The sequence below is a fragment of the Athene cunicularia genome, unplaced genomic scaffold (genome assembly GCF_003259725.1).
Source record: "Athene cunicularia isolate RWA unplaced genomic scaffold, athCun1 SCF_38, whole genome shotgun sequence".
In the NCBI taxonomy this organism is placed as follows: Eukaryota; Metazoa; Chordata; class Aves; order Strigiformes; family Strigidae; genus Athene; species Athene cunicularia.
Genome location: NW_020799466.1, coordinates 34,663 through 41,764, shown reverse-complemented (window position 1 = coordinate 41,764; position 7,102 = coordinate 34,663).

Genomic DNA, 7,102 nt, shown 5'->3' with positions numbered 1-7,102 from the left:
GGGTGCGATGCAGGTCTGTAACAATCCCCCTGGGCAAGGCAGGGCCGCCCTGGGGCTGCCCCGCTGCTGCCCGGGGAGGTTGAGGGGCCCCGGGAGCTCTGTCCTGCCAGGGAGGTTGTGCTGTGCCCGCTGCAGGGGCTGCAGAGCCAGGGGCAGCGGCCGTGGCCCAAGGGGCGGGTGTCCCCGTGGGGCTCTGGCGCCTGTGACATCACAGAGGACAAGTCCCCGAGGGTGTCACCAGGGTGCCAGGCGGCAGCACCCGCTGCAGTCCGGCTCGGGCCAGCGGTGAGTGAGGGCGGCGGGGGGAAGGCTGGGCTGGATGAGGGCCGGGGCAGAAGCTCTGGCCCCCGAGGGGGGCTTCTCCAGCCGGGGCGAGGGCGCAGCCATTACGGGGAGCGCCTGGGGCGGGGCAGGTGCCACCCTCGGGGCTGGGTGCAGGGCTGTGGGGGCTGCCAGCTATGGCCAGTGCCTGGGGCCTGTGGGGAGATGTCCCCATCCCTGCAGTGCTCACCACCCTCCCCTTTAGTGCCTCCCAGCTCCCTTGGGCCCTCTCCCACCCATCCCCAGCTCTGGCATGTTGTCCCCTGCTGCCCCAGCCACCATCTCCCTCCCACCCAGCCCCACTGAGCCCCTTCTCTCTCTCTCCTCGTGCAGACCATGGCTGTGGGCATCACCTGCATCCTGATCCTGCTGAGCATCATGCTGTACGCTCAGAGAGTGGGTCACCGGGAAGAAATGGCCATAGGAGGGGACGACGCGGCCATGCAAGAAGAGCTCCTGCGGCAGTATGAGCAGCAAAAGAGTAGCAGGAGATGACCTGGCTGCTGGAGGAGATGGCACAGAGAAGCCAGGAGCGGCGTGGCCTCACTGTGGAAGGCGTGCTTCTCGCTGCCTGCCAGCACTGGTGGTTCTGGGCCTCCGCCGAAGCCCTGCTCGTGCTCTTCAGGCTCTACCGGCTGCCCAGGCAGAGCAGGGCTGACTGGGACAGCGGCAGCCAGCAGGGAAGCGCCAGTGACTTCGGGGAGGAGAGTGAGGAGGAGGACAACTGCGAGGGCAGAGCAGAGCCCGGTGACACCCTGGGTGCAGACGAGCCTCTGGAGAAGGCGGGGAGCTCTGCTGTGCCTGCCAAGCAAGCCCGCCCCAAGAACTCCTTTCAGATGGGACTGCATCCAGCCTCGGGATGGGGCAGCGCCTACGAGTGCCCCCAGAACAACATCCCAAGTGCCTTCTGCTCACACCCCTGAGACCAGCCGTCGGGCACGTTGTCCCCCAGCGCTGGGCACTGCGGGGGATCTGCCGGCGAGGTGCTGCTGCACCCCCGGGAGCTCCTGATGGGGAACGTGCTGCGCCGCAGCCTCTGCCTGGGAGCAGCTGAACAGCAGCCGGGTCCCTGCTGCCCACGCAGCCTCTGCACCTGCTCACAGTTGTGATGTTCCTGCTTGGAGGTGGGGGATCTACCCCAAGGAAATACCCAATAAATTAGCTTGTTTGAATTACTCCTGTGTCTGTGAGCATCTGGGCAGCACTGTTGGGGGATGTTACACCTTGGCTCCATTTCTGCTCTGCAACAGACAGATGATGTTTGTTCTTGAATTTACATTTGCGGCAATTACACTTAGACGTTCAGTGCCTCCTTCTCTTCTCTCTCTTCTGGTGTTCTCCGCAACCCCTCCTTCCCGCCTCCTTTCCCACGGCCCTGACAACCTCTGTCCTTGCTTCAAAGGCCACCGCTGAAATCAGCTGTTCCATCCCTGGGTCGGGCTTTATCTGGCTGCTGGGCATCTGGCTGAGTTCAACCCACCACTAGTGGTTCCCTTCTTTTCCTTGGGGCAAGAGCACTGAAAGTACAAAGAAAGGTAATTGTATTAGCAGCCAGCAGAGTACCAGCAGGCAAGGATCTCTGAAATGCCGTGATGTGCTGAGAAACTAGAAGATGTCTCTTCATGCCCTGTTGCCTCTGGAGGCGTGGCGACCTGGTTCAGGAACGGCACGGCGCCCAATCCCAGGCTGCTCGGGCCATCAGCTCACAAACACCAATGTGGTGGATGGCAAATGGCGTTTATTAATAACTAACACAGCACTATATCCCGTCCGCTTACGTCATAAACTAAGCGCTATAACGCTATTGGCTATCTGGAGAGGGGTCCTACCTTTCCGTACAGTGCAACATCTTCCTGCCGCCAAGCCCTAACTAGCTACATTTCTCCCCTCCCCATGCTTAACCAAATAAACTAAAACACAGAAATTCTACAATATAAAAACTTTGTTGAAACATGTTACAATTTTACTTCTATAAACATAAGGCACATCAAACGACTAATAAATAAAACCAATCAAAACCAATATAAAACAACTTCATCATCAATAACAATTTACAGTTGAAACGGGCCTCGTTGCTGGATCACCAGGGAGGTCACTCCCATAGCGGTACCGGCCACTCCCAGTCCAAACAGCATCGCTAATAAAAACAATAACAATAAACAACCCGATTAGAAACGTTACAGTGGGATTTACCAGAGTTAGAACGGGGACACATATAATACATCACGTGATTCAAACAGGGGTTTACGGGAGCTAGGTCACAGAGTTTTGCTTGGAAGCTAGGGGGTCCCGGGGTGACAGTCTTTTGTATTATCTTTTGATCTACCCATCTTGCTAATGCCCATTCCCATGGTTGATGTTCATACAAACCACCAGATGGCATTATAAACCCCAAAAATAAGATTACACAAAAACATCGCCAGGGGTCACTGCCGTTGTTTAGGATCCACTGATACGGAACTTTCAGGTGCAGACGGCCTACTCACTGACTTGTCTTCTCTTGCCACTGGAACATACGGGTTACGGGGACGTCCGATAATCTGTTCCTGTAGATAAAACCTCACAGTTTTCATTAGTTTTATTCTGGAGGTCCGGTTTAATAAATTTAGCGACCACCACTTAACTTTACCATCTTTTCTGGCAGCGGCGTACCCTCACCCTGTTAAAACTAATCTCCACCCTTGTTCCCACTCTCCTAACTCATTCCTAATTATGACCAACGGGCCTTCTTCTAGTGCTCCAGTAGCCCAATGTTTTTGGATGGGGCTATTCACCTCTTCCCCTGTGGGAAATTGATTTAATGCTAACAGAGTGGTCGTTAGAAGACGTGCTTGGTCTCCTGAAGGAATGGCACTGGTAAAGCCTTCTGTTTTTGCCAATACCTCCAATTCAGACTCAGAGTTTGATTGGCTCGTTCGACTATGGCCTGTCCTGTGCTATTACATGGAATGCTGTGTATTAGGGTAATACCCCACTTCAAAACAAATGTTTGAACTAATTTAGAAACGAAGTTTGGGCTGTTGTCTGTTTTGATCTGATTAGGGATGCCAAGCCATGCCATGGCTGTCAGCCAATGTTGAATGGTCGCTTTCGAGTTGGTCTTAAGGCGCTGTGTGGCCACGATCACTCCACTATATGTATCTACGGTTACTGCTAACCACGCTCGAGGTTATAATAACTGACAAAGTGTAAAATCCCTTTGCCACACCTCGGAGGCCTCAAGACCTCTGGGGTTGACTCCGCTAGACCACAGTGGCGCTTTCTGACAGTGGGGGCACGTAGCTACTATGTGTTTCGTGTCAGTGGCTGAAATTCCGCATTTCTTTGCTAGTGCTTTAGCTCCGATGTGGAGAGACTCATGTAGCTGACGGGCATCTCTTAGCGTCCACACTCCTTTGGTGGTGGCATCTACTATGTCGTTGCCGATTTGAAAGAACCCTTTAATTGGGTTGTGACTGTTGACATGCATGACTGATATGGTGCCCTTTCGAGAGAAAAGTGCTTCTTCTAACATCAATGCTACTGTAGATGTTGACACGCCGGGCCCCGACATGGCTAGGCAAAGCTTAGCTACGAACATCGAATTGGTTACTATATTGAGATGTTCCATCGGGAACAGTCCACATGCTAATACTGCGGCCATCGCTTCTAGTTGGTGGACTGAAAGCGCACAATTGGTCATTTTGATGCAGTGCCATTCTCCTTCTGATTGCCATACTGCTGCCGCGGTTGAGGTCGCTGAGGACGCATCTGTGAAGACTGTTGGTCCCTGTTGGGGCCGGTCCATGATCTTTCGTGGAAGGTTGATGTTGACAATTGCCAGCATTTGAGTCCAGGGAGGCTTTGTCGCGTACTGGACTTCTCCACCAAATCCGACGAGGGCTATAGCCAGATACTCTGACATCACCACTGATTGCGTTGGAAGTTGTTTGCGGAAGGGTAGGTATATTTTGGCAGGTTTGATGCCTAGGTGTCTTAGGGCGAGTTTTCTGCCTTTCATGATGAGGTTACCAAGGCACTCGACTCCTGGGGAGAAGGCAAGTGACAGTTTTCCTAGAACTATCCATTGTATTGGCTGAGCTTTATCAGGGGGGCCCTGGGCTGGCGCTCCTACTCCCCCCACTTCCGTGAAGTGTACATATATATCAAGTGGTACATCTGGGTTCCACCTAGCAAGGGTACTTGACGATACCTGTTGCTCGATAAAGTCGAGAGAGTTCATTGCTTCTGTCATCAGAATTTTTTGTTCCCATGGGTTTTTTTTTCCTTTTAAAAGATCATACAGGGGGGCCATGATCTCAGGAGGAATTAAGACGATATTACGGAGCCACTGCAAAGACCCCACTAACTGCTGCATATCATGGAGCATTTTAATGTGCCGACGGATTTTTATTTGAGGGGGGGGGTCACATAAGAATTTGTGATCCCCACTCCTAAAAAACTTACATATGGTCCTCTTTTAATTTTTGCACTTGCAGTTTCAAAACCGTTTGGTTTTAGAGTTTCTGAGACCACTGACACTAGTTGTTCTACCTGATTTCCCAATGGTGCAGCAATCAGAATATCGTCCGTATATCGAATGATAGTCACGGTCGGATCACTGTGCCGGACTGGTGCCAGCGCTCAATCCCATAATCTGACAGATAGTAGGGGAGTTGATCATTCCTTGAGTCAACACTTTCCGCTGAAAATGTAAATTGGGGCGTTGGCTATTTGGGAACACAACAGAAAAAGCAAACCGTTCTCTGTCTTCCTCATGCAGAGGTATCGAAAAGAAACAGTCTTTAATATCAAGGACAGCACAAGGTTGTCCTTTTGGTACCACAGAGTTCATGGGTAGCAGCATTTGGACAGGACCCATTGGTTGGATTCTTTTGTTTACTTCACGCACGTCATGGAGGAGGCGAAACCCTTCACCGGTTCGTTTGGGTATTACAAAAACTGGGGTATTCCATGGGCTGGTGGAAGGTTCTATGTGACCTCGCTGTAATTCGCGGTCGATTAGCTCAAGAAGGGCATCCATTCGAGGCTTTGACAGGGGCCACTGCTCGACCCACACCGGATTGGACGATTTCCATGTCAGTCTAATTGGTGGGTGTGGGTATGCGGCAGTGGCCCTTACAGTAAATTTGTCACCGTGGCTTTTAACAGGGCTAGAATGTCCCTTCCTAACAGGGGTGGAACTCCTGACATGACATAGGGGAAGAGGGTAATAGTCTTCTCCAGCCCTTTTTCAGTGTGAAGTGTTATTGCTATCAATTGGGTGCTCTTCCGAGCTCGGGTTAATCCTCCAACTCCACCCACCAGAGGGGCTTTTTCCAGTTTCCAGTGCGGGGGCCAATTTGTTTCAGGGACAACTGTAACATCTGCTCCGGTGTCAATCAAATAGGGAACACTAATAGTGGTGCCATTTAGGGTGTTATAGAGGGAACAGATCCCCCACACCACTGGCGGGTTGTCACATTTTATTGCCAGGGCCACCCTGAGGTCTTTCCCCCAAGGGGTTGTCCCTGCTGTCCCTGAGATAGGGGTAAGCTCGGCTGGGCCATCGGTTGAACCATAAAGTTGGTCGCTTCTCGAGGGGGCAGTGGGTTCAGGCCTGCTTCGCCCCATTGGGGATTGGCATAACTGGGCCGCCTCGTATCCCAAGTGGGAGAAGGTCGTATGCAGACCGAATGCCCTCTCCCCCTCGCGTTTCCCTGATTTTTGGATCGACATTCTTTAACAAAATGTCCTTTTTTTCCCACAAGCCCAACACGGTCCTTCAGGTCAATTTTGACGTGTGGGGGGGCACTGTTGGTGGGTCTCCTAATTGAGGGCAGTTTGCTACAACATGGCCTGCCTGGCCACATTTAAAACATGCCATTATATTAGCTATTGCAGTGCGAACAGCCACTCGGATCAGGGCTAAACGCTCTTCGTTCGCGACATGCTTAATAATGCTCGTGATACTTGACCCCACCGGCAGTGATCGCAAAATCTCTTTAGTTGCCGAATTACACTGTTGGCGTAAACATTCTGCAACAACCGGACCTTCTGCTTCTGAAGGCAGGGTCGAAGAATCGACCGCTGCTTGGAGGTGATCCACGAATTGTGTAAAGCTCTCGCTTTCACTTTGCTTTATAGTGGACCACGGCGATGGTTTGGCAACAACTCTAGAAGCTGTACGAATGGCTTCTCTAGCCGCACGAGTAGTTGTGACAACTTCATGGGCCCGCAGGCCCTGTGCTTTGGCTTGGGGGGTGATCATTGTTGGGTCTGTACCCACTAGTGCTGCAGGCTAGAGCCGTGTAGCGGATGATCTGCCCCAGTTACTTGTGCTAGCTGTCTTGCACAATTGTCCTCCCACTCTTGCTTAAAAACAATCATCCCTGCCCCATCAATAATTCATCTACGTTTGTTTTATATCAAACGGGAGCATGTCGTCTCCCCCAGAACCACCATCTATAGGGGTGGAGACCATGGCAGGATTAAAACCTTTATCCGCAATTGCTTTAACAATCGCTTGTACATCCTTAGGATTTATTGGCGAGTGGACCCTCTGTCCCTCATCAGTCACCCGGACTGGGAACACCAGCGCGGCCGATGGGGCCCAGCCAGCACATGCCATCTTTATTTTCCTCCAGTCCGTGAGAGGGATTTGTCCCCCTTGTAGCTTCTCTTTAAATTGGATGGGGGGATGGTGGCTTTTGGCTCTATCTGACCCCATTTCCTCCTCCTCTGAATTTAAATCTGTTGCGAGCCACTCATCCCAGCTAGTGTCTGACCCGGAATTGGAACT